Source organism: Lissotriton vulgaris, chromosome 11 (genome assembly GCF_964263255.1).
Source record: "Lissotriton vulgaris chromosome 11, aLisVul1.2, whole genome shotgun sequence".
Lineage (NCBI taxonomy): Eukaryota > Metazoa > Chordata > Amphibia > Caudata > Salamandridae > Lissotriton > Lissotriton vulgaris.
Window position 1 is genome coordinate 63811779 of NC_141699.1, and position 13134 is coordinate 63824912.

The window sequence follows — 13134 nt, forward strand, 5'->3', positions numbered from 1 at the left end:
TCAAACTTTGGTGACATCTTTTAATAGCTTCATGCTTAGCTTGGACTTGAAAATGAACTGCTCCAAAAACACTGTCTATGTATTGTGGGACAAGAACAAGCAGGCATTTGAAGCCAATTTTTATAAATTCCTATCCCTTAGAGAAGACCGCTACTTTCCCATACCTGGGCATTTTGTTTCATGAAAGTGGCTCATGGACTTCTGCAATTAATGCTAGAACCCTGCTATTTTCCAAAACTATTATGGCTTTACAGTGTTTTATGAAAAAGCTAGGAAAAAAACCCATAAAGGAAATTTTAACTATCTATAATGCTACTTGTATAGCCGTAGCTACTTATGGTTCAGGATTGTGGGGTTACTCAAATGTTAGTACAATTCAAACCATGGAAAATAAGTTTTTACACCACATTCTGTCCGTCCCTGAGAGCACTGCGACCCTTATATGCCATGCTGAATTGGGTGTGGTGTTTGTCACTGATACAACCAAGATTCAGCCAATCCTTCTTTGGCACAGGGTTTGGACAAATGATGAATGCGTGGTTAACCGGGCCATTTTAAAGGACATTCTTGCACTGGACAATATTAATAATTTCAAATGGATATGCTATGTCAGAAACTTTCTTGAAGAATTAAGTTGTGCTCAATACTTTGAGGACCCGTCATCAATGGCACATATATCAAGAAGAGGTCTGAAAAATCTGTGTATTGTTCACCTCAGGGACAAAAGACAAATGGAGGAGGTGAAAAAAAAGACTGTTTCTGCACATCAGGCAATTATAAATGGAGAGAAACTACAGCCATACCTATCATTATATATGTCCAACCATGAACGTTTCCTTTTAACCCTGTTTAGATTTAACATTGTCTTTAGGTTATTATCTTTTCCTGTGATGAATTGTTGGGCGAAAGACTTATGTCCCTGCCCATGTGATGATGTGTCCCCACAATCCGATATTCATATTTTATTCTTTTGTAAATTTTATACTTTTTATCGAAGAAAACGTATTATTCCCATTCTCAAAGACTTAAATGTATATAGATGCCGCTTAGCGTTCTTAGAGTGTCAGAAAATGGAAACTGTTTTTATGGTAGCATCACTTGCTGAATTTTTTAAATCAGTTTTTAAGTGTCGTAAATCCATCCAAATCAATTAATCTTTTATGCTGTATATATGTATCTATTTTGGTTGTCTTCTTATATGTTTTTTTTTTTTTGCTGAGATTTTAAATAATGATCACCTGACCCATTGTAAATTGTACCTTTTCATGCTACTTTTATGGTTATTCTCTGTTTTTAACCGAATAAAGTATTTTGAACTGAACTACAAGTTCAGGGTGACTTAGGCAGGATACAGGGAACAGGATAGGCAAGCTGAAAAAGTTACCTTCTCAAAGTCTGGTATGAGGAGTTCTGTTGGCGAAGGAGGAGGCCACAGAGAGCATGGAGGGCATCGGGGATGGTCATTGCTGTAGGGCGAAAGGCAGGCTGAGTGGTGCAGACTCTCATTTCTCTGATGTGAAGAGCCAATTATGCGTCAGGGATGGACATTGCTGGAGGTTCAGGTTGGTGGTCCCTGCAGTCTGTCATTGCTGTAATGGGAAGTTGAGGTCTCCCATTGATGGTCATCACTAGTGGTTGCTCTAGCGTGAAGAGTCGGGATCAGCTTAGCTTCATGTTCGTGGTTCTTACGGGAAGCAGAGTCTCTGAGCTAACAAACCTGTTCGCAGTCATAAATAGCTCAAAACGTCTGCTTTTCTCCTTTTCCTGAAGAGGGGTGAACTCTGAATCCAGCCAAAGGTCCAGGACCTGGCGAGGCACCTCTTGGGCATCAGGTACTAGCTCTAGCAGAAGCCATCAGGGCTCAGGCAGATCGAGCTGCAGGTCCAGTTGCAGCAGGTCAACTGGGCAGTTGCAGGGATGCCTCTGGAACTTGTTATGTCCCTGTAGCTCAGATTGGAGGTCAGCCAACTGACCCTTGGTGTTCACTCAGGTGAGCCTAGGTAGCAGGTCCAGTCTTCCATTCTCAGAGAGCAGTGCAGTCGTGAAGCAGCAGGGCAGTCTTCTGGCACAGTAGCGCAGTCCATTGAGGGGCACCATAGGTCTACACGTCCAAGAGTGTGCTGATGAGTGGATCTGGAGGTCCAATATTTATACCGTGTGCCAGCCATTTGTATGGGGACCAACTGTCCTACCCCCATATCTAGTTCTGGAAAGTTCTTCTCTTTCCCTGTTGAGGCTCCATGAAGTCTGGGGTAACAATATGATGGTGTGAGGATCCTTTGTGTGTGCTGAAGGCAAGTCTCTTTGAAGTGTAAGTGGGGCAGGCCAGGGTTCCACACACAACCTCCTGGAAAGATGGTGTATCCTGCCCAAACATAGTCCTCTTTGTCTCACTGACTGGCAGATATACACAACACCAATGGCAGAGCCATTCACAGTCACATGTTATCCAGGATACTGGCAGAAGGCACAAATGGTTAGGACAAGAAAAAGCCAACTTTAAAAATGTGAATACAAACAGATACAGCCTGATGGGTACACAGTCAAAATATCGAGTTGGAAATATCGACCTACCATAATATCGAGTCTGAAATATCGAAGGAGCATAATATCGAATTCAAGAATATCGTAGGACAGAATATCGACCCAAGGTAAGTAGTATCGAAATACTTAATATCGATGTTAGTAATATCGAAGTTAGTAATATCGATAGCATATATATCGATGTTGTTAATTTCGATGACACTAATATCAATATTTGTATTATTTTATAGTTTTTTATTATGTATGTGTTATATGTTTAATTTAATTATTTAAAATAATTACTATTATATGTGTATTAATGTTATATAATAATAAATTAATTTATAAGAAAATTGTATGTTTTAGTACTGGAGCGGGTTGTGGGTTTATAGGGGAATAGGGTGGGAAGTAATTTAATTATGGTAAATTGATTATTAATTAGTAGGATTTAGTAATAAATAATAATTAATTGGTAATTAATAGAAAATAATAGGAAAATAATTTAATTTAATTTATTAATTGATATATATGTTCTGTAGCGGGTTGTGGGTTTATAGGGGAATAGGGTGGGAAGTAATTTAATTATGGTATGTTGATTAATAATTAGTAGGATTAATGAATTAATTATAATTAATTGCTAATTATTAATAATTAATTGGAAAATAACATTAATTAATTGATTAATTGATATATATTTTCTGTAGCGGGATGTGGGTTTATAGGGGAATAGGGTGGGGAGTAATTTAATTAAGGTTAATTATTTAGTAATAAGTAGGAATTATAAAATAAATATAATTAATTGTTAATTAATTTTAATTAATAGTTAATTAATTTAAAATATTTGCTAATTATTTTTCATTAATTCATTATTGGATAAATGTGTTATATTATGGGTAGTGGTTTTATAGGGAAATATGGTGGGAAGTAAAGTAAATTTAATTAATTAATAATGTATTAAAACTAATTGTGTTGTTAATAATATAATTGTTAATTAATTATTAATTGGTAATTAAATATTATTAAATGGTATTATTGTAAATTATTTTGAGGTAAAATATATTTTGCTAAGCATGTGCTTTATAATTAAGTATAGGTATTGTATATGTTTTATATTTATGTAATAGTTTATTTATTTATAATTACAAAAGTCGTTTAATTATAAGTATGGTATTTTAACTCTTACACTATCCAACGCCTTCCCTACTGTTGCACTCTCTGGAGTGGGAATAGTAATTTTTACCCCTACGCTATCCAACGTTTTCCCTACTGTTGCACTCTCTGGAGTGGGAATAGTAATTTTTACCTCTACGCTATCCAATGCTTTCCCTACTGTTGCACTCTCTGGAGTGGGAATAGTAATTTTAACCCCTACGCTATCCAACGCTTTCCCTACTGTTGCACTCTCTGGAGTGGGAATAGTAATTTTTACCCCTACGCTATCCAACGCTTTCCCTACTGTTGCACTCTCTGGAGTGGGAATAGTAATTTTTACTTCTACGCTATCCAACGCTTTCCCTACTGTTGCACTCTCTGGAGTGGGAATAGTAATTTGTACCCCTACGCTATCCAATGCTTTCCCTACTGTTGCACTCTCTAGAGTGGGAATAGTAATTTTTACCCCTACGCTATCCAACGCTTTCCCTACTGTTGCACTCTCTGGAGTGGGAATAGTAATTTGTACCCCTACGCAATCCAACGCTTTCCCTACTGTTGCACTCTCTGGAGTGGGAATAGTAATTTTTACCCCTACCCTATCCAACGCTTTCCCTACTGTTGCACTCTCTGGAGTGGGAATAGTAATTTTTACCCCTACGCTATCCAACGGCACTTTCTGGAGTGGGAATAGTAATTTTTACCCCTACGCTATCCAACGCTTTCCCTACTGTTGCACTCTCTGGAGTGGGAATAGTAATTTTTACCCCTACGCAATCCAACGCTTTCCCTACTGTTGCACTCTCTGGAGTGGGAATAGTAATTTTTACCCATACGCTATCCAACGCTTTCCCTACTGTTGCACTCTCTGGAGTGGGAATAGTAATTTTTACTCCTACGCTATCCAAAGCTTTCCCTACTGTTGCACTCTCTGGAGTGGGAATAGTAATTTTACCCCTACGCTATCAAACGCTTTCCCTACTGTTGCACTCTCTGGAGAAGGAATAGTAATTTTTACCCTCACGCTATCCAATGTTTTATATAATTAATTGTAAAAAAATTAAATGTTTATTTTATTTTTTATATTACTTACATGTTATTTATGTTATTGTTTTATGTTTGTAAATGTATTAGTAATTTAGAATATATTTTATTAATTTATAAATTAGTAAAATAATTATTAATACTTATTGTTCAGTACATATATATTATATATTTAGTGTATATATTTAATTAATGTATTATTAATATATATGTATTAATTATTAATGTTAAACATTATTAGATACTTTTAAATATGTATATTTTATTTATTAGTGTTATATACTTAATTTTACATTTATATATTAAAAGAAAAAAATCGATATTTTTAACATCGATATTTTTTACATCTATATTATTTTTTCGATATTTTTGTACTTACCATGTTGTAGATAGGATGTCGATATTTTTGCCCTCGATATTGTTGACTCGATATTCTTGTAGGTCGATATTTATGAGGTCGAAATTCTGTCAGTGATCCAGCCTGATGCACTTGTGAATGATAGCTTTCAACAAAATCAATCTTATACACTAAAAGAAATAACGTACTGTGTGCACATTCAGAGGAGGTTCTGCCAGAGCCTCCTGATTCACAAAATGAAACACACCCTAGGAAGTTGTCCTAGACATCGGGTGCACTACGAAAGGGTCAGTCTGCGCGAATGTTAGCACAATGTTAAACAAATAGTTCTTCAAATTGCATAAAATAGTGAACTATATTTAACATTGTAACAGATCAATCAATAATCAGAGTCCATCATAAGAAACCAAAACAAAGCGTGGACATTTCATCATTCAAATATGTATTGAATTGACAACAACTTCGAAATTCTTGTGTGGGAGACGATAAACATTCCATCAATGTCACTCCCAATGCATTTCGGGCTGCAAATCACAACCCTTCGTCAGGGGAATCTATAACCAGGAAAATGACTGTCACAATACATAATACGTAGTGCCATGATTTCATCCAACAATGGCCATGAGAGGAAATATGAAGAAATAATCAAGGATACATGCTCCTATCAACTACAATCTTAAAAGACTGATGAAACAAGCGAAAAACCATTATAGCATAGAATATACAAGCATATGTAAAGCACCTAGGGCCATAGTATCAAGCAAGGGCGATACATTATTGCTGCTTTTATCGGCAGGAAACTGCTGCTAAAGCGGCGATAATGGGCTTGATAATATGCCCTTGTGGGAATTCACAAGGGCATATTATCAAGCCCATTATCACCGCTTTAGCAGCAGTTTCCTGACGATAAAAGCGGCGATAATGTATCGCCCTTGCTAGATAATATGGCCCGAGTTCCCAGATAACCCGTTTAGAGAAACCGGCGAATGTACAAAAGAGAGTGATGTTGTGAATCACAGTGTTGTGTATTTTCATACTCAAGTGAGTCCGCATGGTAATTGAGTGCTGCCCTGCCACTTTGTACTGATACTTAAAAAACAAAAAGTCTGGCATGCAACGTATGCAAAACATTACTTAATTTAACCAAATCAAATGCCCGTGAAAAAGTGCCTGGGACGAGAGTGCACTGAAAGTGTATACCTCTCAACAAGAACAGCGCTCTATAATGACAGATAATCTAAAAGGATCCAAACACTAGCTCCGTACCGCACAAAAATAATAATACTTAAATAAAAGTTATTCTAATTTATAATGGCAATAGCTTAAACTTTTGTAAATAACTTTTGTGAAGATTATGTTCAGTGTATTTTATTGTGATGAAAATCCAAGAACAGAAGTGAAATATTAACATATTTTTGTGACATTTGTAATAAAGTTTGAAACATTGAGAGAACATATTTGAACCAGTTGTTGTTGAATGGTTGCAGAGATTGATGCTGTGATGGCGCGGAGTGATGCTGGGGTTGCGCTGAGTGATGCCGGGGCTGCACAGAGGGCAGAAGGGCACAAAAAGCAAGTCTAACAGAGGGCAGAAGGGCAGAAAAACAACTCTAACAGAGGGCAGAAGGGCACAAAAAAAGAGTCTAACAGTGGCAGAAGGGCAGAAAAACGAGTCTAACAGGGGGCAGAAGGGCACAAAAAACGAGTCTAACAGAGTGCAAAAGGGCAGAAAAACAAGGGAAAACAAGTCTAACAGAGGGCAGAAGGGCACAAAAAACGAGTCTAACAGAGGGCAGAAGGGCAGAAAAACAAGGTAAAAATGAGTCTAACAGGGGGCAGAGGGCACAAAAAACGAGTGAGTCTAACAAAGGGCAGAAGGGCAGAAAAACAAGGGAAAACGAGTCTAACAGAGGGCAGAAGGGCACAAAAAACGAGTCTAACAGGGGCAGAAGGGCACAAAAAACGAGTCTAATAGGGGCAGAAGGGCAGAAAAACAAGGGGAAAAAACGAGTCTAATAGGGGCAGAAAGGCATAAAAAAAGTAGTCTAACAGGGGCAGAAGGGCACAAAAAACGAGTCTAATAGTGGCAGAAGCACAGAAAAACAAGGGGAAAAAAATGAGTCTAATTGGGGCAGAAAGGTGATGCTGGGGTTGCAAGGGTGAAAAAAACGAGTCTAACAGAGGGCAGAAGGGCACAAAAAGCGAGTCTAACAGAGCGCAGAAGTGCAGAAAAACAAGGGAAAAACGAGTTTAACAGAGGGCAGAAGGGCACAAAAAACGAGTCTAACAGAGGGCAGAATGGCAGAAAAACAAGGGAAACATTAGTCTAACAGGGGGCAGAAGGGCACAAAAAACGAGTCTAACAGGGGCAGAAGGGCACAAAAACGAGTCTAATCCACTGGGCAAGAATGTAGATATTACCTTATTGCATCCCTGTATTCCTGGCAGTTTAAGCATTTGTGTAGTGTCCGCAATCATGGCATTTCTATGCAGATTGAACTGAGCAGCTCAGAACATAGTGGGTGTTTCATTTACGGGGGATTTAATTATCACAAAGCATATATTTAAATAATTATCACAAAGCGTATATTTTTTTTTAAAAAGCCACTAGGTGGAACTGCAAGCATTGAAAGTCAAACAAAGTTAATTTCAAAACACCCGTACACGCAGGGTCTGATGAAAAAGGAAAGAAACCAAGTTGTGAACAAGAACAAGAGGTTTTTAGGGGCGGTGGAGCGGATCCCTTTGAAGCACGGCCTTGCGGCCGTGAAAGAAGTGTGAAACAGCAGGGATGTTAATTAGGGGGGAGGAGAAGTGAGGTTGAGCGCGCTGGGGAGCGCAACAGATGGCTTTGATGTGGACGCGCTTTCCGCTCCACTAGTTCACAGGAACTGTTCAAAATCCGCAATGGTTTCAGGCCTTGGATTGCCTACTATAATTCTCGACAACAAGCATTGCTAAAAGCAATGCTTTTAAGTCGAGACCTAAAAATGAACATATGAAACTGAACAAATCGTGCACCAAATGTAACTACGTGCACTGGAGGGAAAGCTTACCAGCCATAAGGCACTAACCAACGTAGAAGTTTGAAGGACACCACACAACCATGATAACAGCCTCCCTGTTCAAGTGACCAACCGTTCAAACAAAGAAGAAGCGTTTGCGCAAACAAATAAATGTGACACATGCTTAACCCTGAAGTAAATTTTGATAGGACTAGTCGATCTGGTAAGTAGTGAGACTAGAATAAAAAGTAATAAAAGAGCATGAGAAAATGCTTTAAAAAACAGAATGATTCACAGTTATATAATGCGGTGGAGAAAAAAGTGCCAGAACAAAAAGAAGGTGATGATGTGTGAGAAATCATGATGAAAGAAAGATGACATTCACGATTGATAACAACGCGTGACTAAGGACACATTAAAGACATTTCACTGAAAACACATTAAAGATGGCATCATGCACAACATGTCGCTGAAAACATATTGAAGATGACATGATACACAACACTTTACAAATGCATAAATTCATGACCTGTGAATTATCAACCGATAACAAATAAAGTGATCGAAAATATGTACTGCATCCAATAGCAAACCAAATATAAAAAATGTTACTGCGGTATTTGCTGGGCACCATGAATTAACAAGAGACTATGGGAATTCAATGGAAATGTACACACAATGCTGTTTGCAAAAGATAAACAACAAATTAACAGAATGACTACAGAAGCAGGCTATGTAAACTAAGTGCCTACATCAATATAAAAGAGCCACCATAAAAAAAATCAAGCAACTGGTGTGTGTGCTCCAAACCAAACTCATCGTGAGGTAGGAACGTATTCCGTACTTTGCAGAAAACATGAAAATTCAAGACTGTCAGTAAGACCCCTATGTGTCATGGTGTTAAGAAAATGTATCCAAAATGTTTCACGTTGTGACAGTAGTCTTGACATGTCCTTTTCCATTTGAAGCTTCACCACTTCAAGTACTGTGTACCTCAATGGAGCAATAGTATGATGATGTTCATGCCAATGCACTGCCAATGGGAAACATGAAGTCTTTGTACGTATTCGACTTTTGTGTTCTGTAATGAATGCGAGTACGCAGTATCCTTTCTGTCTTGCCCACATAATACAGGCCGCATGGGCAACGAATGGCATAAATGACATGCTGGCTGTTACAGTCAGCAATGAAAATGTAGTTTGATGAGTTTGATGAGTATGCCTGACCACGGAATACAGTTACGACATGGGTGCATGCCTTTGTGATCCACCCCTCCATCTACAATGGGTCTAGAAAGCAACTCTCTCAGATTCTGGGATCTCTTTTAGGCAAAAATAGGAGGTTCTGAAAAAATCCTTTGAAAATCAGGTTCTAGTTGAAGTAAATCCCAACGTTTCAAAATCACGTTTTTAATGGCAGTAGATGAGGTCGAGAAGGTGGAAACAAATACTTCTCTTTTTATCTGAATTTTGAGTTCTTTCTGTAATAGGTTCTCTCTAGGCACATCATGAACCTGTTGCTCTGCTTCATCCAGAACTGGAAGCAGGAAAACTTGCTGTAAAAATGTGGTCTTACATTCATGAAGCACCACAGGGAGTTGTGAAGCGTCTGATGTAATGTGTTTAGCCCGTATGAACTGGGAGTGGGGAAGATGTTGTTTGAGAGGCGAGGGATGGATTGGAAACTTGAAAACAAAAGGGAATTGTTGCGATCTGTAGGTTTTTTGAATAGTGAGGTCTGTATGAGTGTACCCTCAATGTCAATGTTAACATCCAAATATGACACTCACCGTTGGTTCATATTAAATGTGAACTTGATACGTGGATGTTCAACATCATCAATGTATCTACGATAAAGTAGTAGATGGTCCGTCCAGTTCTTGTCAGATAGTATGTGCTCGGATTTGAACTTCATCATAAAGATATGTGCATAATTAGGGGCCCCAGAAAAGGCCATTGATCTGCCATTGGACTGTAAAAAATATTGATCTTTTCATTTGAAGTAGCTGTGGTATAAAGAAAATTGTAACAGATCAAGAACAAAGATTCTATTGGCCGATAGTTCATCCTGTCGGAGAAGAGCCCATTCCACTGCTTCAATGATTTCTGTATGTGGGATTGAAGTTTACAAAGATACTACGTCCATAGTACACAACCAGACATCAGGTGATGCCGGTCATACAATTTCCTGTAGCAACTGTAAAAGATGGGTTGTATCTTGTAGGTATGTGGTACCAGCTTGCACAAACAAACAAGGTTTGTAAAAAGTGATCCAAGTAGTGACCTGGGGGGACAATAGGATGGTGTGAGGATCCTTTGTGTGTGCTGGAGGCAAGCCTCTTTGAAGTGTAAGTGGGGCAGGCCAAAGCTCCATTCACAACCTCCTGGAAAGATGGTGTACCCTGCCGAAACGTAGTCCTGTTTGTCTCACTGTCTGGCAGATGTACACAACACCAGTGGCAGATCCATTCACAGTCATGTTATCCAGGATACTGGCAGAAGGCACAAATGGTTTGGACAAAAAAATTGCAATTTAAAAAATGAAGCATTTTTAGAATTGTTGCTCAAAATCTGATTTTACAATTAAAGAGGATTTAAATTACAATTCCTTTGAGTGTAAACATGATAGCTACACCCGTACACAATTAAAAGTTAGCCTTTATTAAATGTGATAAGGCAACACAATGTAATTCTATTGGAAATGAAGTCCTTACAGCAGTGAAAAATAACTTTAGGAGTTTTTTACTACCAGTACAGACATGTAAAACTTAAAGATACATGTCCGACTTTTTACATTCAGATTCTATCCAATCCAAATACAATCAGTATAGATGAAATTCTTATGACTGTAGATAATATAATATAATATTTTGTGTGTAAAAACATGCTTTAGATCGGAAAGAATGTTTGGTGTGTCGGAGTTTAGTACTGTTTCTTCAGAGGTGGTAGGAGGCGCTCCTTGTTTCCCAAACGTTTCAAACAAGCTCAAAGTTTCCAGATTATTATGTCGTGCAACTCCGAAGTGCATTCCATCCATTCGCACAAAGTATATTGAAATGATAGTTGAGCCTCGTCAGGTCACAGCACAGGGTGCACTGCCGAGAGAACATTTCCCAACAAATGAATTTCAAAGATTTCTTCCATTTTAATCCATTTTATTTTCCAAATCTCAATGCGTAATCAATTCATGTCCAATCGTAATTCAAGTATTGAAATCCATTTTCAACAAATGCCTATCCAGGCCTTTCTTAACAACACCTGGGGAGTCACCCCTCTCCGTAGCATGACAGTAAATCAGCTGAAAAACCCAATGCATTTTGGCAGTTTATGCCATTCGTCAGGGGCAACTGCAATGAGACAGGTAACCCATAAATTACCAGTACATCCTGCTCGTAATCATGCTGCTCCTACAAAAATGCTTTACTTTTTGTTTGCAATCTGACCCACTTTTCCAGGTGATCCATCAATAAACAAAGAACGTATAATATATGAATTATGATTGGACATGAATTGAGAAACCATAGAGATTTGGAAAAAAAATTCTTAAAATGGAAGAAATCTCTGGAATTCATTTGTTTGGGAAATGTTCTCTTGGCAGTGCACCCTGCTCTGGGACCTGACAAGGCTCCACTATCATTTCGATAGTTTTGTACTGTTTGCCATATTCCTTGCAAGCCAATGTACTATCTTATTTTAGTTTTAAGACTGCTATATGGGGGGGGGCATGGCTTACGCGCCCACGGGACGAGACGGACCTTCCGTGAGCTCCGCAGAGCTACAGGCGACATTGCAAATAAAATGCCTCAATTTCGCTGATTCCTGCCGGAATTTCGAGGTCTCTGTAGCGGAACATGGGCTCCGTCCACTGCCTACTATTTAACTGATTTTGGTGCCGGTTTTCGGTGGCTACAGTCGTCGGCGCTGGTCCTTCACCCTCGACGCGGGCGGCCGCCATTTTGAGCCGCCGTACCCGCGTCCTCACACTAGCTCTCCAGTCATCTGCAGCTGCCGACGTGGATACCCTCCAACACTCCTGTAATGTACAGCTTATCTCTTCTTCTCTATTTTCACAATGTGGCACTGTGCATGATGCTCTGCTTGCTGTATGCCTACTTGTTTTATCAGCGTACTCGCTTCTGAGCCCACGGTGGCCATTTTAAGACCCTGGTCTATCCTTGTATTTCTACCTGCGCACCATGCGTCCATGACTGCGTTTCTTCGCCTGGATATTCCCACACTACAGTTTTTGCCTTACTTTAATCTCTCTACATGGCATTTCTGCTAATTTAGAGCATTATGTCGCTTGGGAGACGGTTGTGACCATTTTTACTGCAGATTTTGGTCTCTCATCAGGGTGTGTGCTGCTGGTGATACCCTGCCGATGCGCATTTGCTGTTTTATCCTCATATTCTCCGCTCCTACGATTATCTCTCTACGCTGTCTGAGTCACTCACGCTGCTCTTCTCAGTGGTCATATTCCTCCTTTGCCTTGGATGAGCTCTTCGCGTGCCACTATGTCTCATGACGCCAGTTCTACGAAGTCATCCCTCAGAGGCACCAAGCCTAAAAGACTTAAAAACGACCCACCCTCCCCGATTCATACCTCTCCCAATCCTGTGTTGGACTCCATACTAGAAGAGGTTCGAGGTTTACAACCCTTTATGTCTACCACTAATGAGAAGCTCAAGCAGATTGAGGAGAGGTGGGTCACTATGGAGGGTAAACCTGGAACAACGCGTCAGTGACATTCAGGATATCTCGGCTAAAGTACCCCAACTGGAAAAAGAGATTCAATTGCTCAAGCTCCACACTGAGGACCTTGAAAATCGCAACAGAAGGAATAACTTACGCTTATATGGAGTTCCGGAGAATGTTGAGGGATCGGATATGGTGTCCTTTGTTCGTAAACTCCTGCATGAACTTTTGGACCTCCAACCTGCGTCTAATCCTCTTAATATCCAGCGTGCACACCGTTTGGGTCCTCTTAACTCCAATTCAGCTAAACCTCGTGGCATCATCATTTTATTCCTGGAGTTCACTGATCTAATGACTG